Genomic DNA, 24264 nt, shown 5'->3' with positions numbered 1-24264 from the left:
CTCCCAACAGAAAAAGAACCCCTCATTCCCTATGATTCCAGCCCTAAGGTCAGGACCCACTGGGACCTAACTGGCACATACCCAGTGCTGAGCCAATCACTGTGGCCAGGGAGGATGGCCAGATTGAGGTCCTGTGACCACCCTCCCTAAGGAAACTCCTGAGCTGTTCAACCTGTTTTCCTGTGTGGGAGTGAACCTGAGAGAACAGAGGTTAGTGTCCAGTTGCTGCCCTCCTCTGTGCTTAATGTCCTGGGTTGCACCTGCTCTTATCCTCTTCCCGCCACCCCACTGTCTTCGTGGCAGCACTTCTTCCCTTCCCCCACTGCTTTCTTCCGTACCATTTCACCCATACCAAAAAGGAACACGACTTCCTGTTTGAATTCAGGATCCGGGGCCCACGCCCAGCTTCAAATTTGTTTTTTTGCATCCCAGTATACTCGTTTATTCAGTCAACCAGTGTCCACTGAGTACCTACTATGTCCTCCCGTGAGTTTTCAGGGTCTAATTATTTCTGGGTTTCTGGGGGCAAATCCCAGGAGCCTTCCAAGGAAATGAGTTTTGTCTGAGCAAGCATCTAGAGGCTAGCTTCCAGTCCCTCGGTGCCACCCACTGTGTGGCCCTGAGGGAAGTCTTTCCCCTCTCTGGACTTGTGCTTTCTTATCTGCAAAATGAGGCACTGGGAAAGTTGAAATCCTGGAGCCCTCTCAGCTCTGACATCCTGTGTGGCTGGGTCTTAGAACAAGCCTCTCCAGCTGAGTCAGCCTGTAAGCACCATGGACAGTGACCACAACACTCCCTCTGCTGCCACTGGGAGCATCGTGGTTGCTGTCCCCGTGGGTGCGCTGAACTGAGTCCAAACCATACAGTTCTGTGTCTGAACGTTCCACTTCTTGGCTAATGAGAACACCCAGGGCAGAGGAGACCCCGCGGCTTTCTGTGCCTGTGTGGACCCCAAGGCTCTATTTTCCTGTAAGGTGGCCTAATGCTGCTGCTACAGAAATTCTCTTTTGAGGTGTTTGTGAATCCCAAGCCCTCCCACCACTGAAAGTCAAGTCTGGAACTCTAAAAAGGAAGCATAGGGAGGGAGGCCACATGGAGGAGAGGAAGGGTTCTATACAGGTTGCTATATGTCCATGGAGCCCATCCTTCCTCTGCCTCCCTGTCCCTCCCTTCTTCTTCTCTCACCCACTCCCCTTCCTCTGTTATAGCCGAAATTGGTCATAGCCCCGTGGAAGAAGAAAGATGCCTGATGTGTCAGTAGGGAGGCGAGGGATCCTTTTGAGGCATGCCCAGTGGGAGGACTTTCTTTTTCTTCCGGTTGAGTCTAGTTTCTCTTCACTCTTTGAACACTTGGAGACAGGAATTAATTCCCCTGGTCACTGTGTCACTCATTTGTCAGCTCACTCGGCTGCTCACCACATCCATGTGTTCCCATCTTTATTTAGCTCAGCCTTTTTTTTTTTCAAGCAAGAAGGGAGATTTCTTAGGAGAACATAGACAGCCCAAGGACAAGCAGAGAATAGAGTAGCTGGTCCTCCCCAAAGATGGGAGCCAGCAACTGTTTAAGACATGAGAAGCCAAGCCTGCTGTATCTTTTGGCCATTCTGGCGTCACACATTCACTCACCTCTGCTCCTCTTTGTACATCACTAGACCCTTCCATCTTTTAAATCTCTTGGCTTCTCTCCGTTTCCACTGCCATGACCCTAGTGTAAAGTACTTTTCTTTTTTTTTTTGCCTGGGAAACTGAGGCAGCCTCCTGAATTTTCTCCCGAATCCCACCCTTGCCCATTTCCAATCTGTGTCTCTCACTACAGCCAGAGGGATTTTTAGAAATGAACAGTTTATTCAACAGATTTCACTGATCCTAGGAAAGACGTCAAACTCATAAGCACGGTGTGGAACTGGATTACCACTCCCCCCCATTCGGTGCCCTGTATCGAAGTGCCCTGCTCGGTTGGAGGATTATACAGCACGGCCCATGTTGTCCTCAGGCATGGCAGAGGGGCTGCTGAACAGTGAAAACAGATGTGAGCACACGCGTTAAGAACCAGTGAGTAATTTACCACTTTTCTTTTCCTTTTTCCACCACAATGGCAATATTCCAGATAGAGACAGACTGGTCTGTCAACCTGAGTGCAGAGGGGAGAGGAGACGAAGGAGAGCCACATGTGCATGTAGTCTGAGACATAAAGAAACTTTATTGTAGGCCACTGAGATTTAGAGAATTGTGTGTTATGCAGCGTAACCCATCCTAACCTAACCGATACGCAGAATCCATGAACTCTTGCCCATCGCCCCATTGCTTTGCTGAGGCACCACTGGCCTTTCGGTCCTTACACAAGTTGCTCCCTCCCTCCTTACAACATTTGTCTGTGTCTCTCTCTCTCCTGGGAAAGTTCTTCACTCCCACTGTTGGGCAGTTGACAGTTACTCACCAGTGAGGTCTTGGCTTCGCTGTGAAGTACTCAGGAAAGGATGGCCTGGTCCCTGTTCAGAATTCCTAGAATTTACCTTCTTTGTCATTAGAGCTCTTTGACTACACTCTAAGTTGGAGGAAAACAGAGCCCAGGGATTTAGATCATGCTTCTTTGAGGCCCTACTCCACCCCCACCAATGTGCCCGGGCCCATGCTGAGGGGCTGGAGGTAAGGGGGTACATCAGCCCTGCGCCCTGCTCCCACAACCTGCCCCGTGACGGGGGAGATGGGTGTGCAAGCAGCAGCATTTGAACCCATTATGATCGTTCTAGCAGGAAATTAGTGTAAAGGGGCCAGCGAGAAGGCAAGGAAGAGGGGGAGCCAGAGATGGCTTTGAGGAGGATTTGGAGGTGTCCAGGTGGGGGGAGCTTCCTGGGAGAGTGGGCGATGGGGGGATCTGATGGAGGGATTGTAGGGCAAGAAGTGGTGCCCAGAGTTTCCAGGACTTGCAAGAGGATGAACCCAGGAGACGTTGGAACCAGAAGTAAATATCTGGCGTCTGTGTGTATTCCTGGGAACACAAGTGAGCATTCCTGTCGGAGTGCCTTTGCAAGCTCATGGTGTTTGCTTCTTGGGGTCGAGGGATGGTGATAACGATGACAGTGGGTTCCAAGCCCTTGCACACCGTGGATATCAGTGGCAGGCTCTGATCCGAGGGTGTGGTGGGCGTGTGTGGGCAGCTGTGTTCCCGGACACAGCAGCGGGAGAGACATCTTTGTCTCCACTCTGCTCATTGGACACGTCTGGATGCCTTAAATTCCTGACTTTGTCTTCTAAGAAAACCCGCCACGGTCTTTCTAGTGAATCAAGGCTTCCTGTGTACACAGCCCAGTAGTCATTTAAAACGTGTATCAGGTGAACAAAATGAAAGAGAGACGAATCGCCGAAGCATCACGTCCCTGGGTATGATGTCTCTCCACGTGATCTTGTTGTTAAAAGAATCCGCAGGGACCAAGATGAAACCAGATGCTCCATGATTAGGGGCTGTGGTCACTCAGCAGGCCCCTGCTCTGGGGAAGTGAGGTGTTTCCTGGGGTTTGAGGGCCCTGATGGGACATGACAGAAAAGCTTCTCAGCCTCCCAAAGGTTGGAGGGTGGGCAGTGATGCTGGAAAAGTCACCCCCCTCTGTGGCCCTTGAGTTTCTCGCTGTTGGAATAGGGAGGGAGGTACCATTCCCCGACTGCCAACCTCCCTGGCTGTGCGGCTTAGGCAGTGGTGGACAGTTCTCGGAGAAGCCCATTGATTCCAAGGAATTGTGGCTGTTTGATGGTATTATCTTCATGCGGGTGTGAGGTGGACCCTGCTGGGCTCCCCATACTGGAGGGGACAGACACCCACAGAAACTGGACCAGACCCAGCACACAAGCTCTCCTCGGGAAAGCTGACCTCTGTGTGGTGGTTGTCTAGAGGAAGGGACGTCAGCGCTCACTGGGGGGGTGGGGGGTGGGAGGTAGATGGAATAGCACAACCAAGGAGGAGCCTTGTGAGCTGGGACCATAAGGGGAGGAAGAGGGGACGGGTGGGGGCAGGGGGGCAGGTATGGAGGGGAGCAGAGGAGCAAAGGCTTGCAGGCCCAGGCAGGCCTAGGCGGTGATGAAAGGAATGCCATCGTCCTGCCTCAGAGAGCTGGTTGAATCTGGCACAACGGGGCCGCTTCCACAGCTCTCTGGGCTAGAGGGTGAAGCTGAGCTCCTGCCTGGCCCTCCGCCCGTCTTGCCGTTTTCAGGTCCAGCAGAGCTCACCCGCAGAGCGTAGACATGAGCCTGCCCACCTGACGGATGGGAGCACGGGCTCTGGTCAGATGATGGGGGGGCCAGGGGCCCCCCCGCGGCGGACCGGAGGCCACAGGCGTGGGCAGTGTAGATGCTGAGGCTGCACGCTGCCAGGGTCCGGCTAGGGTCATTTCCAAAGCCAGTCGGCTCCTCCCTAGGGCCCCTGCCTCTCAGACTAGCTAGTGCCTACTGGTGAGGCTTCAGAACCTTCCAGGCCACAGCTGGAGGGATCTGGACCTCTCCAGATCAGCACGTAGGTATCACTTAGTGTGCCCTCTCAGACTGGCATCCCCGGCAGGGTGCAGGGCCCAGCTGCGGAGCCCAACGCTGCGTGTCTGTGCTCCATGTGAAACAGTGCTGCAATCCATGAGTAGTGTCCGCAGCGGGTGAGGAAGGGGAGACCTGGGTTACGCACGCCAGCCATTTGCCACTCCTGGTACACCCCCTCGTTTTGCATATGGAGAAACTGAGGTCCAGAGGGAAGAATGCCCTCGTCCAATGGCCTGTCCTTTCACTTCCCGCTCTGGCCTCTCGACAGAACTCTTGGTACCCCCCGTGACACCACGTGAAAACAGTCAACTATGTGTGTGACAAGGAAATCATACTGGATGTGTCTGGACCCACACCATGTTTCTCTTCTTGTTTTTCTCCTTTGCCTCTGTTCTGTTTTAATACTTCGTGTGTTTCGTGCATTATGAAGGATGGTGGGACAATGAACATCCGTGGGCCCACAGCTCAACTCCAGAACTAGAACATTCCCAGTCACTTCCATCTTCTCCTTGCCTGGAGGTCACCCCTCTCTGCAATTTGGTGTTTGTTTGTTTGCCATTCTCTTGCTCACAGGCCGACTGAATAAGCCTAAACATTAGATTGCTTCTTTGTTCTCAAGCTCTAAAAACTTGCTGTCTGTATGTAGATCTCTAAAGTTTGCATTTTTGTACTCAACGTTTCCCTCTCTCTGAGCTTGAGCTGTGCTGCTGTGTAGCTGGAGTTTGCTGTCACCAGTGTGGAAAGAAATTGTGTCACTGTGCTACAATTTCTTTTTGCATTGCTCTGTCAATGAGTATCTGGGTCATTTCCTTTCTCCCCCTCCTCTTGCTAACAGTGCTGCGACGAACTCTTCTTGGGTGTGCCTTGTGTGACTCCTGGGAGTGGATTTGCAGGGTGCTAAGGTATGGGACTGGTCAACCTAACAAGAAAAGGCCAAAGCGGTTTTCAGTGTGGCCAGACCAGGTTTCACACTCATCAACCGTGGGTGCCAGCTGATCTACATCGTCTCAGACCCAGGTGCTGTCAGATGTCACATATCTTCCTCACTGTGAGCCTGATGGATGTGAAATCTCTCACGGGGACCTTACCTTGCACTTCCCTGCATCCTCGTGACAGCGGGCAGCTTTTCCCGTGTTCATCTGTGCACTCCATTTCCTCCTCTACGACACGCCTGCTGTGGTCTTTTTGCTCATTGCCTCTTTTCTTCCTGTGGATTTGTAGGACTTCTTTATGTATTCTGGATACTGATCCTTTGCTAGTTGTACATATGCCAGAGGCCTTCTGCTTTTAGTGATTTGTCTTTTCACCCATCATTTGGTGAAAGGAAATTTACATTTTACTGCAGTCAAACCTATCGATTTTTTTTTATGCTTACCGAGCTTTTAACACCTTGTTAAAGAAATTGTTCCCAACCCCAAGTTTGGAAAGATATTCCCCCAGAATATCCCCCTCTTTTATCCCCAGCTTCCGAGGCTGAGCCAGGCCAGCCAGTGTTGCTCCTGTTTGCGGCCGGGGAGTCCCAGCCCCAGTTAGAGACTTCTCTCTTTTGAAGGCTCTAGAAACTCTGAGAAGGGCCCTAAATGGTGGGCCCTCGATTAAGGGGTTTCAGAAGGCAGGAGCCCCAGGGACGCCTTGCTTTGCGAAGCCTCTTGTGTTCCAGGGAACTGCTCTCTGTGGCCACCTCAAGACGAGGTGTTTTTGACAAACATGTGTCACCTGCATGACACTGGTAAGCAGTTATGCCATGGCCATAAATCTGGGCTTGTGCTGCTGAGTGCGATACCGGCTCCTACATGTGGCTGAAGCACTGCCAACAGTGTCTCTGCTGGTTTGTCTGGCAGTGGGGGGTGCCAGGCTGCTTCAGGACACATCGGCTCCCAGTCAGTGGCTGTGTGCTATGAAGGTCCCAACGCCGACGTCTTTCTCAGCATCCCACCCCCCCTTCCTAACCTTCGCTGGCTCCCACTGGATGTCTCACAATGTGGACACTTTTGCACCCAGTGATGCTAATTGCTCTGAAAAGAAATAAAGCGGGAGCGGTGTGCAGGGAGTGACACAGGCCATTTGCTAAGAATGATCTGTGATCTCCGGTTTGTTTACCAAAGCCTACTGGGTCAGAGCCTGAAGGAAATGGGGGGGAGCCGTGCGGGTATCCGGGAAAAGCACGCTAGTCAGGAGAGCTGCACATGCAAAGGCCCGGAGGTCAGGTTGGGTCTTATGGGTTGGAGGCAGGTGTGTCTGGAGTGCAGTGAGAGGCGCAAAGCTGGGAGCAGGGTGGGAGTAGGGAGCATCGTGTGGGATGGTGAGGCATTTGGGTTTCACCTGGAGTGTCATGGAAAGCGGCTGGAAGGCCCTGGGTAGGTCCAGGAAACCGTAGAGGAGGCCAGATGGCTTAGGCGCAGCCACTCCCGGGCCAACTATACCTTGGTCGTAACTGTGCTGACTGTAGATCCTAGCTGTAGAGCAGAACCCAGGTAACAGCAAACATGAGGGCCTGGTGACGGTCCCGAGGCCAGCCAGTCCATCTGTCTGCAGCCAGGCCTCTGCCTATAAATCCTGCCGCCTGTGCATCCTGCCCAGAATGCTGGGATGCCGGGATCAGTTAGTTTCTGCTGCCGAATTACCACCCCGAAATGTAGCAGCTTGCGCCAACTGTTGACTTAGCTGAGCAGCTAGCTGGTGGGGCAGGTCTTCTGGGCTCCCTCAAGCATGTGTGGTCAATGGCAGGGGTCGGCCGATTGCTGGCTGGCTGTTGGCCGGGGCGACTAGGGGCCGTGGTGAGTAGGCTACATGTGTCCCATTCTTCCAGGAGGCCGTCTGGGCTTCTGCACATGGTGGTGCCAGGGTCCCGAGAGGGTGGGCACGCAAGGCCACGAGGCTCTTTGAGGCCTATGCCTGAAATTGGCACGGCATCATTTCCACCACATTCTGTCGGCCAGAGCAAGTCACGGAGCCAGCGCAGATTCCAAGCGGGGGGATCTAGACCCCACCCCTGATGGGAAGAGCTGCCCCATCATAGTGCAAAGGGTACGGAGACAGGGGGGTGGAGGAACAGAGCTGTTAAGGGGTCAACCGCAGTGTCCCGTGTTCTGGAGAGAGGAGCCAGGCAGGAGCCAGGGCCCCGGAACAGTCAGCCATGGCTGTGTCTCTGTCGCCCTGAAGAAACCAGACCCCCAACAATCCAGGACTAGGCAGAGGAAGCTGGGACCATCTGTTCCTTTGTCACCAAATGCCACCTAGCCAGTAGCGATAGACTCAACAGTCCCCATGGAGGTGTCTTTCTGTGGGATGCTTACACCCAAGGACTGCGGAGATCATATGGAACATCGCACACCTTTGGCACCACCTCTTCCAGGAAGCCCTCCAGGCTTCTTCTGGGCTCTCCCAGGCTCACCCCCCTCCCCCCGTCACAGAAGACAGTGTACTTGTGTCCCTCATTGGTGCATGTGTGTGTCAGCCTCCTGAGTCAGAAAGGCCAAGGCCTGAGGCCGGGGCTGTGTCTCACTCACCCCGAATCCCTACCCCTAGCTGGGAGTGTGCACTGAGGATGAGGCTGGCAAGGTATGGGTGTACTGGGGACCTGCATTCAGTGCTGACTCACAGTTGATGTCTGCAAGGGAAGGGGAGGGTCACTGCACCTGGTAGCAGGCCCCAGATGAGCTCGGCCTCGAGCCGGGACGGGGGGTGCTGGGAACGGATGCTGGATGCAGGCGGCAGCCAGAGCTCAGAGGAGCAAGGGCAGAGACCACAGTCCTCTTGCAGACAGAAATGGGTCTCAAGCTCTGGGCGCCAGCACCAAGGCAGGAAGGCAGCCCACAGGAGAGCATGCAGAGAAGCCACTCTGGGTGTTCAAGGCCAGCACTGGACAGATGGAAAGGCAGGCAGGGCCTGCCAACCCCGAGGAAAAAAGAAACATCAGCCACGTTTGGCTATAGTCAGCTTTCGTTTACTGGAGTTTCCCTTGCCTGAGATCCACTGTACCCAAAATCAATATTATTAGCATTAAAAAAGAGAAACAAGCCAACTAGGATGTAGCACCCCCGAATGCACTGTGGTTTCGGTGCCATCACAGCGCAGGAGAAAAATCTTCATCACCTTCTCATGCATACCAGAGACAAGGGAGGGAAGAATGGCGGCGGGGGGGGGGGGGGGGGGGGGGGGGCGGGGCGGTCTTCACGAGGCCTGCAGGAGTGCCTCCCTGGGGCTCATAGTGAGTTAAGCCAGCCAGACCTGCGAGTGTGCCAGCTCGTCCTGCCCACCTGGCGTCAGCACCATTGCCCCGGGCTGCGCCGGGCTGTCTCCCTTGGGGAGAGAGCTTGAAGCTTTTGCAGTTTGTAGTGGTCTGTTGTATTTAAAAACCCGAGCATCCCAGAGTCATAAATTACCTTGAACTAGTTTGCTAACCCTGGCGACTCGGTACAGCGCCTTCTCAGAAGCGGCCAGTTATGGAACGGACTGAGTGAGGCATGGCCCGGTCCCCGCAGTGAGGCAGTATGTGCCAGGCCTGGCGTGGATGGTAGCCACCCAGGACCACGGGGACAATGCAGGGAGGTGCCGCAGGCCTGTGCACGGCATTTCTGTGGAAACGCGCTCCAGAAGGGAGAAGGGTCTGTGAGTCCGTGAAGTGGGATTCTCACTCCAGCACGTGGTCGTGACATCTGTACCACATGGAAGAGGCAGAGCGCACCGTGTAGTTCAGCATCTCCTGTTACATCCCTGCTAGAGGATCAGCTCCTGCTTGCACCTTTCCAGGGATGGGGGCTCCTCACTGCCTGAGACTTTTCACACTGACAGGAAGTTAGCTTCCCGCAAATTCCAGCTCCATCATCTGGGTCCATGTTCTGAATCCATGCTTGCAACAGCCTGGACAGAGTGGGAGGCCGTTGCAAGGCTGCTGGCCAGCTAGGACGGCTCTCCCAGCCTTTCCTCCATTGCCACAGCCCTCTGGTCACCACAGGTGCTAAAGGGCCCATCTGGTTAGACATTCCGAGTGTTACCCCTGCACTGCAAGTTCATTGGCCACGGCAATGTTGACATCAAGAGAAACACGTGTCATTTCCTTATCTCTAAAAGAGCTCCAACCCCCTCCCCGTTTTTGTATTCAGAAAGCAGAGGGGTGACCCACACTTTCTGGGGTCATGGGGAGGAGATTCAGGTGTGAAGGGAGCATCTGCTTGTAATGTGGGATCCAGTTCCAGGATCCCCTGGCGTTCCTTGAAATTTGCTGGCGAAACAGAACCCATTTGATGTTCAAAACCAGGCTTCCAACAGAATGGGACAGCTGAAACACCCCAAAAATGGACAAACCACATGAAACAGGTTTTGAAGACACTAAATGAACATCAGGCAAGAATGGACACTGATCCCTGAGAGGAAGGAAGTGATCTCTGTGGTGCTCTGAGCATCTTCCTGGGGAAGAGGTCATGACCCAACTTGGCAGGTGGTGTGTGTGTCCGTGTGTGTGTGTGTGTGTGTGTGTGTGTGTGCGTGTGCATGTGTAGTAAGGGAGTGGAGGACAGAGCCTGGAGTCCTCCCTGAGTTAAAGAGGTGGAGCTGAGTGTCTGGAAAGACCAAAGCAGCTAGAGCTCACCACAAGTATCAAAGAGGACTGCACGGCATGAAGGGAGTACTCAGGACATCTGCAGAGTTTCTCCCTTGGGTATTCAGTGGAGTGCTGGCTAGAACATGTGTGAGAGAAACTGGGAAATCAACTATCCAAAAGAAGTCGGAGGTAGCAAGTGTCTGCTCTTACCAGCCAGACTAGAAAACCTCATGATGCCTGGGACATTGGCTAAAGTATTCTGAACAGACTTGCCCCAGTAGTAGGAAAGGATTAGCCCTAAGCCAAGCACTGCTGAATTTGACAACCTTAAAAACAAGACACTAAAGGATCAAGTTATTTCCACATAACTTACCATGTCCCAGAACAAAGCTCAAGGTGGTTTAGAGGAATACAAAAATATCCAGCAGGGCGAAATTCACAAAGTCTGACATCCAGTGAAAAGTTTTATGGCATGGAAACAGGCAAGAAAATATGACCCATATGAGAAGAAAAATTAATCAGACTGGCCCAAAATAAACACTGATGCTAGAATTAGCAGAAAAGGCCATTAAAATAGTTATTATAACTGCATTCCATATATTCAACAGGTTGTGTATAAACATGCAAGATTTTTTTTTTAACTTGTAAAGATTAAACTCTAATGCAGTCACAAAAAATATTCAAATAATTAAAAAAAAGTGTTAGGAAAAGAAGAAAAAGAGAACAAGGAACCAATGAGATAGAAAGAAAACAAACAGATATGTCTAATCATTTCAGTATTCATATTAAATGTAAATGGCCTAACTACACTAATTAAAAGGCAGTGATTGTCAGATATGGTGGGTTTTTTTTTTTTAATGTTTATTTTTGAGAGAGAGAGAGAGAAAGCAAGCAGGGGAGGGGTAGAAAGAGGGAGACACAGAATCCAAAGCAGGCTCCAGGCTCTGAGCTGTCAGCACAGAGCCCAACACAGGGCTGGAACCCACAAACTGTGAGATCATGACTTGAGCTGAAGTCCGGCGCTTAATTGACCAAGCCACCCAGGCACCCCAGATTAGATGTTTTTAGAAAGCAAGAACTATGTACTACCTACAAGAAATACCTTAAATATAAAGATGAAAATATGTTAAAAGTAAAAGGATGGAAAACAGATGTAATAAACCAGGGGCCACCAGAAGGAAGCAGGGCTCATGACTGAGCCAGAGAAGCCTAGGGGAGCCAGGAGCTCCCATGGGAGGTGCACCTGAGAGATCCTCTGCTCATGAGTCAGGGGTGGGGTCACTGCCCATGACATTTGCCAGTTATGCCACCAATGGCAGTCCTACCGGTGCCCTTTCTTGAGTTCTGTGTGTGAGCCCTGTCTACCTCTTCACAGTCTGGGCATCTCCGGTTTGCACAATTGCAATCCACTGTGGCTGTGAGGGGAGGGAGGATGGGAGGTGCCACTAATAGCCCCACTTTCCAGAGGAGCCACTGCTCACCACCTGTCAGAGTCCTGTGGGTCTTTATTGAGATCCATAGACTATTCTGGCAGAGCAGGGCCTCAGAAATCATTGAATATGAGCCCCCCTTATAGGCAGACAAACTGAGGTTCAGGAGTTGAGCACAACTTCCAATGGTTAACATTCTGGAGTCCTAGACTTCCCCGCTTTAGGGGCGCAGTTTGGTGAGCTCATCAAGACCCCTAGAAGCTGCCCTCCCCCAGCAGTCACAGCTTACTAAAGCAACCAGGATGACCTGATCTATAAATGGGGTCCTGACGATCCGCTATCACCACCCTCCCCCTACCCCCACAAGCTGCTCACCCTCACAGCCTTGCAAAGGGGCCATGCACCCTAATGTGAGCCTCCTCAGGGCACAAAAGGGTTGCCAGACTGAGGATTGGAGGGAACCCACACTAAACAGCTGGATTGGCCTGAGTGGGCAGCATCTCTTGGGCTGCTCTTGTCCAAAAGCTGCCATACCCCGATACAGACAGAAGTGAGCATGCCTGTGTTCCAGCAAAACTTGACTTACAAAAGCAGGCAGCAAGCCACATTTGGCTCAAGACCCATAGTTGGTCAGCCTTTGTTCTACATATAGCAAGTCCCATGATAATCCAGATTGATCAGCCTGACTCCAGGCCAAGCGGCAGACCTGCTACGGGCCCAGGGCAGAGTAGGGTACTGGGGGGCGCAGAACTGGGCCTGGGTTCCATGTTCCGTCACACACTATAATCCTAGCAACTTGCTTGACGTCTCCGGGTCTCACTGTCCACACCTGGAGGCTGGATCCGGGGTGCAAACTCAGAGCTGCTGGGGTCACATTACCACATAACAGAGAAAGGCTGGCTGGTGCGGAGACTTGGGCCCATCTAAGGACTCAGCTGGCTTCTCCATTGCCGTCAATCATCGCTGATAGGGACACTGGCCCCCAACATTTCAGAAGTCACAGGCCACATTTAGATGTGAACCCTCGTGGTTGTATGCTGGCCACTGACGCAGGCCAGCCTGACTTGCGTGGGGCCGACCACACCCACAAGCCGTGTCCCTTTGCTACCCCTCAGCTCAGGGCTTGTCTGCTTTTACTAGGGGACAGAGAAGACTGGCTTTCCCAACAGACGCTGTCTTCAGGTTTGAAACGAGTTGCGGGGGTGGGGGGGGGGCGCAAACATTACAAATAGACTCCCTTGCCTCACCCGTGCGCCTGTGTTCATTTCCACCTGGTAATAACCTTCCAAGGCCTTCCATGTTGAGCTCACATATCTCAGACTTCGCCTGTGCAAAACCTTCTTGGCTGGGTTTTTCTTAATCATTTGCTCAGTGGGTGTATTATTTGACATGTAATTGTCTTCCTGGGAGATTAACTTTCAGGGCCCTGAATGGTCTTTATTAAAATAAAGAGAGCGGTAAATTCCAGCCCTGTCCCATGGGGCATGCAGGAGACCCAGCACACCTCATACTGGGCGCGCGCATGAAGACGTTCCTCTCGGTGGGAAAGGGTCACCAGCCTGCACGTTCTCCAAGCCCTCCTCCTTCATTAGACTGACGCTGAAGGAGTGAAGGAGCTCGTGGTGGATCCGAGGAGTTGGGATGCTGCTGCCCCCTGGAGGGCCCAGAGCCTGGTGTCGTGGTGAGGAGGATGTGGATTCGCGTCCTAACCTATCCAGTAACGAGGCCATGTGACCTCGGCAAGGTCCAGCACTCTCTGAGCTCCAGGGTCCTGGGCAGCAAAGTGAAGCCGCTGGTGGGGACCTAGTGGAAATACTCTTCCTGGGAGTCTGTGCTGAGCTCCAGCTTTGAGAGCACTGGTTATCCTGCAGGGCACAGTTAGCGGTCTGCGACCCACATGCTGCCTTACCCCTGTGTGTCTCCTGAGTGTGCAGCTCTGTTCAGCTCCTGGTTCCCCTCCCCAGCCCCTCTATGCATTCATTCATTGTCTCTTTCCTTCCTTCCTTCTCACACTCAGTCCATTCTCCACTGGACAGCCAGAGGGATCCCGATAAAAGCTAGGTCAGTGCCAGCCCCTCAGCCCCCTACCATGGGCTCCCACCTCACGCACAGTGAGAAACAGCGTCCTCCCCATAACCCTCATGGTCCTGATCATCTGCCCCATCATCCTTCTGCCCTCATCTCTTCCTGCGGTCACTGGCTGGGTTCCAGGCACACTCCTGCCCCAGGGCCTTTGCACTGGCAATGCCTTCTGCCTGGCTCACTCTTCCCCCCGGACACCTGCGTGGCTCCCTCACCATCAAGTCTTTACATAGTTTCATCTCCTGGGGGCCTTCCCTGACCAGCCTGTTTGTACTTGCAACATTAACCCCTTCCCCTGAGAGGGTATTTCTATCCACAGTGCCTGTCACCTTGTGCCAGATTTGGTTTACTGTCATCCCCCTCACTGGAAAGTGGACATCCTGCAGGCAGGCCTGACCCAGGGCAGGTGCTAGGAGCTCTTGCCTGCCTCTGGCAGACCTGGATTATTTCCACCCAGCCTTGAGGGATGTGGTCTTTAGTTTGGATGGAGGGCCCATTTCAGTCTCCAGCTGCCTTAGCAGTGCCCTGAGCCCGGGGTAAGTTCTGGAGGGCTGCACAACGCCCAGCTCACCCGGCAGCCCCTGGTCTCTTCCCTCCATTGTCAGAGCCAGGAATTCCGCAGCCTGGCCCAGTGCCCAGCCCCCGCGATGCTCCGCTGATTCAGCGGAGGGGAGCACCTACTTCCTGTGGGCCAGGGACTCTTAGCCCCGTTCTTTCCCTTTTGCTCTTTGTAGATCGCACAGCCCCAAAGCAGGCCCCAAGCCTATCATCCTCCAGAGACAAAAACAGCCGGTTTGTGCCTCCCTGGCCACCCCTGCTTGTCCACTCAGGACTGGCCTTGGCCCTGTTGTGCCCTGGCTGCCCAGGACCTTGACAGGTGGCATCTCAGAGCACGTCAGCTTATGGGTGCACAGCTCTGCGTAGGGCCTTGGTCCCTGGGGCAGCAAGCACCTTATCCCTACAGGTGCCAGGAGGGTCCGTGCAGAGTAGGGTGGTTCATTCAAGTCGTGTCATGCGTCCATATGTCTGTCTATCCTTTCAGTAAATAGTCACCAAGCAGCTGTTCTCTGCCTGGCCCTGCTGTGTATGCTGGGAACAGGATGAAGCCCTGTCCCGATGGGGCCAGCCTCCCCTCTCCAAGCCTTAGGGCCCTCCTGTGTCAAATGAGAATAATAACATTGGCTTCCCAGGAGGCTGTGAGGAGTACATGAGACAGATATAGAACAGAATCAACAAATGTTTTCTGTCAAGGGCCAGACAGGAAATACTTTAGGCTCTGTGGGCCATACAGTCTGTCATCACCACTCAATTCTGCAGATGCCCCAGCCATTGACGACATGTCAACGGTGGGTGTATGGCTGCATTCCAGTGAGACCTTAGGAAAACAGCCGGTGGGCCAGATGTGGCCTGGGGGCCGTGGCCTGCTGGCCTCTGGTGCAGAGTGTCTGGGATGGGCGCAGAAGGGACAGCTGCTGCTCTAATCATGGCCGATGATGATGGTGGTGATGCTGTCCTCCTCTGGGACCCAGGACTACAGGAAAGTTGCGGTCTGGGGTTGCAGAGTGCTGGGGGCAAAGCAGGCACGAGGTGAGCGAGATTTCAACAGCACCGCGTTCTGCTTCCATCTGTTTAAGCCTCATTTAGTCTGTCTGGGTTTCCCTGGAGCCGCGTTTAATCCCTAACAGGGCAGGGTAAGTTCTGGGAGAAGGGAGAGCTAGCACTTAACTCACGGCCGAGGTCGGCCAGGAGGCCCCACAGAGGCGGCTGATCTCACCCTGCCTGGTGCCACCACTTTGAAGCAAGCCTGGGCTGTGCCCTCGGGGGCAGCTGAGTGCAGGCAGGGGCCCGGCAGTTCTCATGCGTCCTGCTTTATTGCCCGAGAGACTCCTCCGCTGGCACTGTCTTTTTCCCTGGTGCTCCGAGATCCCTCTGCTCATTGCTCTATGCAACCCTGTCTCAGATTGTGTTCTAAATTCTTCTTAATTAAATGTTTGCCTCCTCCCTCTAGACTATGAGCAGCTCCTCCTTCGGGAAGGGAAGAGGAAGAATTAACATTAATTGAATGTGTGCCACGTGGAGGCCTTGGGGACGAGGAGTTCAAGGAGACCAGAGAGGTCACATGCCTGCCCAAGGGCACACAGATTAAGAGCCACGGAGCTGGGATCTGGAGTTGGGACCCTCCCTCGCTCCGTCGCCCTGCATGCGCTCTGTCTCATCCTGACAGGAGAGGCCAGGCATGAGGAACACAAGTTGAAGTCAGAGAGGCTGGGGCTGAGAATGCCTGCTCCCACCAAGCGTCAGGTTGCTCATCTGTAAATGGGACACAGCGACGGTCACCACCTCTCAGAGTGATCCTAAGGATCCAGTGAGGTCTGGAGGGAGGGAGGAAGAGGGACAGAGAGTCCTCACCCTGTCTCTTGGGGCCCGAAGGTCACTACCGCTGGAGACTGCCCAGTCAGCCCCATGCACACCCTTCTCCCTGAGCTGGAGTGTTAGCGGCAGGCCCTTGTGCGTTATGTCCTCACACTGTCCCTGTGCCAAAGGAGTGCCTTCCAAAGAGCATGCCCCCGTGGCCAAAAAGAGTTCTGAAAGCCTTCCTAGGAAAGTGGGGAGCAGGAAGGGGTCTGCTCTTTGCCCCTACCCGAGTCATTGACCGGTTCCCAGGTGGGCCCACAGAGAACCCAGGAAATGGTACTTAGCTACAAGGTGGGGTGTGATGGCCTTTTGTGCTGACAGAGAGGCCAACAGAAATGCTGTGCTGTGCTGTGCTGTGCTGTGCTGGGAAAAGCAAAGCCCACGCCACGTTGGAAAATCAGGGTTCCAACCCACTCTTTTTTTTTTTTTTTTTTAATGTTTACTCAGTTTTTGAGAGACAGACAGTGAGTGGGGAGGGACAGAGAGAGAGGGGGAGACACGGAATCCAAAGCAGGCTCCAGGCTCCCAGCCGTCAGCACAGAGCCCGACACGGGGCTCGAACCCACAGACCGCAAGATCGTGACCTGAGCCGAAGTCGGACGCAAACAGACTGAGCCACCCGGGCGCCCCCCAACCCACCCTTAATCCTGGCACCCCATAATCAGCCTCATCGTCGTCCAGCGTGATCAGTATCCCTACCACCGCCCTCGTCCTGTGCCCGTCGGAAGCCAGACTGCCCCACGTGCACTGTGTGAGGGTCCAGTTCTCTGGGTCCCTTTCGAAGGATGGGGTTGGAGGGACCAAACAATGTGCTCACGTGAGGAGGTGCTTTTTATTTTCCATTTCCTTTTTAAAATCTACATAACATAATATTTGCCATTTTAACCATTGGTGTGAGGTGGAGAGGCATAAGTAACCGTCCCCACCATCCACCTCCGGAACTTTTCCATCTCCCCAAACTGAAACCCTGTCCACATTAAACACGATCTCCCCAGGCTTCTCCCCCGCCGCCCCCCGCCACCGCGGCGCCTGCAGCCACCATTCTGCTTTCCGTCTCTGAGTTTGATGACTCTAGGGACCTCATGCGAGTGAAGTCATGCAGTGTGTGTCCTTTTGTGACGGGTTCATTTCACTTCGCATAATGTCCTCAACGTTCATCCACGTCGCAGCGTGTGTTGGAACTTCCTTCTTTTTTAGGGCTGCGTGATACTCTATCGTATGGCTCGGTCACGTTTTGTTCTCCCCGTGCATCCATCGTTGGACACTTGACTCGTTTCTGCCTTTCAGCCACTGTGAATCACGGTGCTCTGAGCGTGGTGTAGAGATGTCTCTTTGAGACGCTGCTTTCCATTCTTCCGGGTACCTGCCCGCAAGAGGAGTGGCTGGATTGTAATGATAATTCTATAGTAAGTTTTTCGAGGAACCGCCCTGCCGTTTCCCACAGCTGCTGCACCAGGTTACGTTCCACCAGCAGTGCACGCATTTCCCCCGCATCTTGCCCAGTGCTGTTCTGGGTTTTGGTAACCGCCATCGATTGGGTGCGAAGTGGTATCTCATTGTGGTTTTGGTTTGCATTTGCCCAAGTTGAGCATCTTTTCATGTGCATTCCGGTCGTGTGTATCCGTTCAAGCCCTTCATACGTTTTTTTCATTGGGTTGGGTTTTTTTCTTGTTGAGTTTTAACAGCTCTTTATTCTGGATCTCAATCCCTTACCAAATTCATGATTTACCAATATTACCTCTCATTCCGTGGATTTTCTTCTCACTCTGTCGACATGTCCCCTTATATACAGAAGTTTGTACTTTTGATGATTTCCGGTGTAGCTGTTTTTTTTCCCTTGGGTCCTGTGTATGTTTTGTCTCTGACTGCTTTAGTATTATATCCAAAAAAATAATAATTGCCACACCCTGGTGTCATAAAGTGTCATAAAGCTTTCTGTATGTTTCTTTCTAAGATTTTTATAGTTTCAGTTCTAATGTTTAGGTCTTTGATCTGTTTGAATTAATTTTTTTTATGGTGTGAAGTTTGGATCTGACTTTATTCTTCTGCATGTGGAATCCAGTTTCCATGACACCATTCGTTGAACACTGACCTTTCACCCTGGAGTGGTCTTGGCTCCCTTGTCTCAGACCATTTGACCGTGTATGTGAGGGTTTATTTCTGGGATCTCTGTTCTATGCTGCTTTTGTAAAGTTTTATTGGAACATGGCCACACCATTCACTTATGTATTGTCTACAGCTGCTTTGGAGAGAAAACAGAGTCAGAGTAGCTGTGACAGAGAAAGTCAGGCTCTGGGGGCAGCTGGGTGGCTCAGTCGGTTAAGCATATGACTCTTGATTTTGGCTCGGGTCGTGATCTCTTAGTTTCGTGGGTTCAGACCCAGCATTGGCTCTGTGCAGAACCAGCTTGGGATTTTCTCTGCCCCTCCCCTACTCATGCTGTCTCTCTCTCTCTCTCTCTCTCTCTCTTTCTCTCAAAATAAATAAATAGACTTTAAAAAGAAAGAAAGAAAGAAAGAAAGAAAGAAAGAAAGAAAGAAAGAAAGAAAAAGAAAGGAAAGAAAGAACATTAGACTGCCAAAGGCAATATTACCATCTGACAATATGGTCCAGTCTCCTCTGCCTGCATGGCTCTGGGACGTGAGCTCCCTGGATGGCTTCTTCCATGTTCCCCTGGCAGGCAGTGCAAGGTTCACCACCTAGTAGGTGCTCCACCACCTAGTAGGTGCTCTGCCAGTGGTGTGGGTTTGTTGCCTTCTGTTGACCGGGAGGATTTTCAATGGCCTCTGCCTTGGTACACTTCCAGACACATAGTGGCAAAGACGTTAAAGTACTACAGGACCTCTCATTCATTCCCTAGGGGCCCTTCGTTTTTTCCCTGGTGGCCCCTCCTTCACGCCTCAGGACTTCTCCTTCCCTATTGATTTGGCTAGAGGAGAAACTGAGATGCATAGTTGAACTATTTCACAGCATCCTGGAGGCTCCCTGCTGCACCAGATGTTAGCCTTTTAGTTGCTGAATTTGGGGAAAGTGGGGAGCAGTTCCAGGCGGGCAGCCAGGCAGTGGGAGGGGCTCAAGGCAACTTACCAACCAGACAAGGGTGTTTTACTGGTTAACAGTACCGTGAATAGCACTGAGGCAAAGGCCTAGAGCAGGCCATGGTCCATGGGCAGTGCCCACGCCAGGCGCCTGGCCCCGGCCACTTGTTGGGGCCACAGATGCAGTCACAGGGGCCAATGTGTTCTGACAGCCTCCAGTCCAGGTGCTGGAGTGTTCCACTCCCCAGCGCCTCTGCTGGCGAGACAATGCATTACCGCCCCTGCTTTACAGATGAGGAAATATGTTCAGAGATTTATCTGCGGTCACAGAGGGAATGGGGACACCCCCCCGGGGACATCTTGGGGGTCCAGACCCCTGAGGGACACTGTGACTCAACCCCATTTCTTGCAAGACTCCCATCCTGAAATAGGGCCCCGCCGAGCACCCGGACAGGTAGAATGTCCTGGAGCAAGAAGGGAGAGGACTTGGCCACAGGAACAGGAGAGGGAGTGCAGCGGGGATGGGGGAGGGGAACAAGCTAAGCCAGGCCAGGCCCACATAGGCAGCAACCGGACGGTCGGAGGATTTCATTGCCCACTCAACCATGGCACACCCCAGCTCAGAGATCATCTCTTCTGGCTCCCTTTAAACAATAGAAAGAAATCCAAACCTCCTGGCCTTCAAAGGCCTCACCGAGCTGTCCAGCGCCTTCAGCCCACCTGCCCAGCACCCTCAGGGCTCGCCCCCGCCCCCACCCTGCCCCCCTACCCCACTAGCTGAAATACCACCTTCTCTCCAAATCTCCCCGGTGCTTGGCCCTCCTCTTTGGCACTCCACCATCTCTTCCGGGTCACACGTTCTGAAATTTTTTATTTTCAAAATGTCAAACCCATGGAAAAACTGGAACAACAACATGATAAGTCCTCCTATAGAACTTTGCCTGGGTTCCCCAACTGTCAGCATCTCCTGTGAGTGGCCACTGCATCCCTCCCTGGGAATACACACCAGTCTATACCTTTTGCCAACCGGCAGGCTGTAGATGCTGTGACAGCCCACCCCCCCCCAACACCCGAGCACAGGGCTGCCGTCCTGGGGAACCTCACCTAGGAAAAACGACACTAACTCAGTAACTTCATCCGCAGCATTCAGGTTCAAAAAACAACACAGGAAGTCATCCTCTAGATGACCAATTAAGGCTGTAACGGGGCTGACGTGCCTTTTGGCCAGTGTTCCCAGCCCAACGGGCGCCTGCTGACTCTGTTTGAGGTGTATCCTGGCAGAACTGTTTTGTGCATCGTCAGGTACACACGAGCATGCAGCTGGTGGCGCTCTGCATACATCTTCCTCTCTCATAAATAGAATTACACTGCGTGCGTAATGTTTTGCAACTGCCTTTGTACTCCCGGAACTTTTCCACATGTCATCCTGTGTCCCTCAGCATATCTTTGCCAGTCCCCCACGGAAGCTCACGTCCAGCTTGCTTTCCTTTTATTTGACCAGCCCTCGCCACATCGGCAGCGTGGCCGGCTCCCCAGGGAGCCCCCTTGCTGCCAGCAGCCACCCCCCCCCATCCTGCAGGAGACCCTAAAACTCCCAGAGTGTTGAGGTCTCGTGCCCTCGCCGCCACAGCCCCCAGGCCGAGGACAGCGTCCAGCTCCGTAAACAACACCAAAAGGCAACGTTTGAAGGATCCTCGTTCTGCACCGTGCTCTCCTCTGGGTGCTGCGCCTGCTGGTATTTCTGTAATCCTCCCACACCCTCCGAGGTGGGCAAGCATTACATTCACTTTACAGATGCACACGCCAAAGCCCAAAGAGGTCACCGAGGTGGTCAGTGTCACAAGGCAGTAAGTGAGGTTGGCTCTAGGGTCTGTGCATTTAACTACTGCCCCTTCGATGTGAAACCAGCTCAACTGAATTGAACCCACCCACCCCAGCAACCAGCTTCAGTGTTTGTCCTGTCGCTACTAGCCCCTGCCTTCTTGCCTCACCCCCAGACCCAGGCAAAGGGGCAGCCCACCGGGATACGTGTCTGCCTCCATCGCCTCCTCCAAGCTGTGTGACCAAAGCTGGCTACCCGCCGTCTCTGAGCCTCGGTTTTCTCACCGTGAGTGGGGCTGGCAGTGGGAGACCCTGTTGTGGAGGCTGACCTTGGGCAGCACCCCACCGCTCCAGGTGAACAGTCAGGAGCCTGATAAGAGGGCGTTCCCTCCCCCAGAGAGCCCTGTGGGGCCCAGCTGCCTGCCACCCAGTGACTGATGTTCAGCTGCTGCAGCCCGAAGCCAGAGCAAGTTTATGATGCTCTAGCTGGTTTTTAATCACAGCAAGATGAGAATTTGGCAGATTCAGACACCGATTCGTGCGACAAACATTGTCTGGTGTCTCATTTGTCTTTCTCTGGCTTCAGTGGTGATGCCGGGGGGGGGGGCTTCCACTCTGGGGAGCACCCCCCCCCCGAAGTCCCTCAGGCCTCTTCCATCTGCCCATGCCTACTGAGCACCAGCCCCAGCCTTGAGGGAGAGGGACGCAGGGACTGGCCTGGAAGGGATCTCGGAAGCCCCTGCCAGGAGGCTCCCTCCGTCTGAGCGTCACTGCATGCCTGGCACAGCCCACCTTCTGCTGGGTTGACTGTCTGGCCCACCCCCCAGGGGTGTCACCGCCTAAGAGGCTCTGTATCTGCAACGGCAGATGCTCAGAGGTGTCCAGATCTCCTCCACTCAAGCGTCGCCTCCTCAGGAAAGTCCTCCCTGACCACCGTAGACAGACTGTTGCCTTCATGGCTCTCAGGGCTGGGGCAGAGTTTTCCCCACTCTGTCTGTCGGTTGTCTGTCTGACCACTGACAGTGGTCACCATCACCTGCATGGCACTTGACCCATGCTGGGGACCCTGATAGGACATTTACGAGTGTAAACAGTCCCAACAGCCTCACTCTTCGGACGGGACACAGAGAAATTCAGGAGTTGCCCCAGGCTACACAGCTCAGAAAGAGCCAGACCAGCTGGTAACGTGTGGGCATTCCTGGTCTGTGCCACACTCCTCAGGGGGCGAGGACCCTGGTGGGCACTCCATCGGCATTTGTGAACTGTTTCCCTGGCAAATGCTGGTCCACGTGCTGGGGGCCTGGGAGGAAGCTGTTAACTCTGTGCATCATGGACACAAGAAAGAGACGGGGGCGGGGGGACAGCAGAAGAGGGATGGCATGTCAGCTTTGCCACAGAGGCTGAGTAAAAGTCCATCTGGCAGATGGGCAGAAGGAAGGGCAGCCCAGGCAGGGGGAACAACATTTGCAAAGCATGGCAAGTGCAGGAAGCCGCGATGAGAGTGGAGGGCCACCCATGTGTAAAGCACAAAGGTTGGGGAACATGGCAAAAACAAAATCACTCAGTGTACTAGACAGCTCAGGCTGATATGACAAACCACCACAAGCTGGGGGCGTAAGCAACACACATTTATTTCTCACAGTTCTGGAGGCTTGGGAGTCCAAGGTGAGGGGGGTCAGTGAGGTCAGTTTCCGGTGAGTTCTCTTTCTGGCTTGCACGTAGCCGCTTCTTGCTGTGCCCTCACGTGCCTGAGAGAGGAGTGGGGTCGTCGGTCTCTCTTTCTCTTCTTGTAAAGACTCTAATCCCATGGGGGCTCCACCCACATGGCTTCATCTAAGCCTGTTTACCTCCAAATACCATCATATTGGGGTTAGGGTTTCAACATATGAATTGTGGGGGACACAAACCTCCAGTCCATAACACGCGGCTGTATTAAGCAGAAAGAGTTGTAATACAGGGGGTCAGGAGCCTGCCGACATCACCAGAAAGTCTGGAGGTACAGTCCCTCAGGAACCAGCCCAGAGCAGCACTGCAGAACTGGCCCGGATCAGCCTCTGCCACAGTCACGAAGGTGGGGGGTCAAGAGGCTGGCGCTGGGCCCCCAGATGCTGCTGGAGGAAAAGCCAGACCCTCCTCCCAGACACAGGAGATGAGGCATAAGAGCAGGGAAGGGCCTGGGCTGGGGAAGCGGGGCGAGCAGCGGGGCATATTGACCCATGACTATGCGAGGTCCCTGAAAAGCCCAGGGAAGGACATCCCAAGCCCTCGCTGCAGGGAATGAGCTCTCTAGCCTCTGCAAGGCAGGCAGGAAGTTGGTGTGGATGCTCTCCCTCTCCAGCACACCTCCCTGGGTGGTGGGGGCCCCAGATTGCTTTTTCCTTCCGTGCTTCCTGGGCTCTCCAGTCCCCTCTGACACTTCTCTGCTCAGGGATGACAGCTGAGCGGGTAATTCCCCCCAGCCATCCTCATTGTTCACTGCAGGGCCTGCTGGCTGTTCCCTGAGGAAGCTCTTTAAGACGATTCATTTGCATCTCCCTTTATCCGGTGCCCTGCCCCACCCAGTGTAAATCTCCAAACCCACTGCTGTAGAAGCAGAGCATAAATCTGTCAGGCCTCTGCAGCTGCGGCGGTGACCGTGGCTCTGCGTGTCCCAGACGCTCGGCAGTCCAGGAAGTGCCTATGGCTGGGCTGTCAGGCAGCTTTTCGGGTTCAAGAGACAGGAAGAACTTTGGCCAAAATCATCCCAAGAGGATTAGATGTGGGGTGAGGGTCAGGGCGGCCTAGTGCAAGCGGGAGCCAGGCCAGCACGACGGGGGCTCAGGAGAGGAAATGGCAAACAGGCATGTTGCCTCTGTTGGAATAACTCAGCCACAGGTGTAGGCGTTTTCCAGGTGACAAAATATTTCAAACCTCGGGAAAATAAAAAGAGCCTAGGGGCACCTCTGTGGCTCAGTCAGTTAAGTGTCCGACTCTTGATTTCGGCTCAGGTCATGATTTCGTGGTTGGTGAGATTGAGCCCCACATCGGGCTCTGTGCTGCCAGCACGGAGCCTGCTTGGGATTCCCTCTCTCCCTCTCTCCCTACCCCTCCCCAGCTCACACACACACACACACACACACACACACACACTCTCTCTCTCTCTCTTTTTCTCTCTCTCTCAAAAATAAATAACCATTAAAAAAAAACTAAAAGACAAGAGCTTATACTTACATGGCACTGCCCGTGTGCCCAGAATCATTCTAAGACACTGAATGAACCCACCCACCATCCAGATTAGCTGGCATTTATTTTATTTTATTTAAAAAATTTTTTTTAATGTTTATTTTTGAGAGAGAGAGACAGAGACAGAGACAGAGACAGAGCATGAGTGGGAGAGGGGAAGAGAGAGAGGGAGACACGGAATCTGAAACAGGCT

At 53.4% G+C, this 24264-nt stretch overlaps 2 long non-coding RNA genes across 2 annotated transcripts; one reads left to right on the top strand and one right to left on the bottom strand.

Annotated features, from left to right (window-relative positions):
* The first annotated feature begins 34 nt into the window (after positions 1–34).
* Positions 35–21393, top strand: LOC123606071. Its single transcript, XR_006716079.1, has 3 exons — positions 35–210; positions 1871–2052; positions 20608–21393. It is a non-coding gene; the product is annotated as an uncharacterized LOC123606071 (long non-coding RNA).
* LOC123606075 lies at positions 16785–19423 on the bottom strand. Its single transcript, XR_006716083.1, has 2 exons — positions 18584–19423; positions 16785–17353 (listed from the first exon to the last, which is right to left on the bottom strand). It is a non-coding gene; the product is annotated as an uncharacterized LOC123606075 (long non-coding RNA).
* Positions 21394–24264: the final 2871 nt, after the last annotated feature.

Source organism: Leopardus geoffroyi, chromosome A2, assembly GCF_018350155.1.
Source record: "Leopardus geoffroyi isolate Oge1 chromosome A2, O.geoffroyi_Oge1_pat1.0, whole genome shotgun sequence".
NCBI classification, from domain to species: Eukaryota; Metazoa; Chordata; class Mammalia; order Carnivora; family Felidae; genus Leopardus; species Leopardus geoffroyi.
Note: the sequence above shows the minus strand (reverse complement) of the source record. Positions and strands in the feature narration are given on the sequence as shown.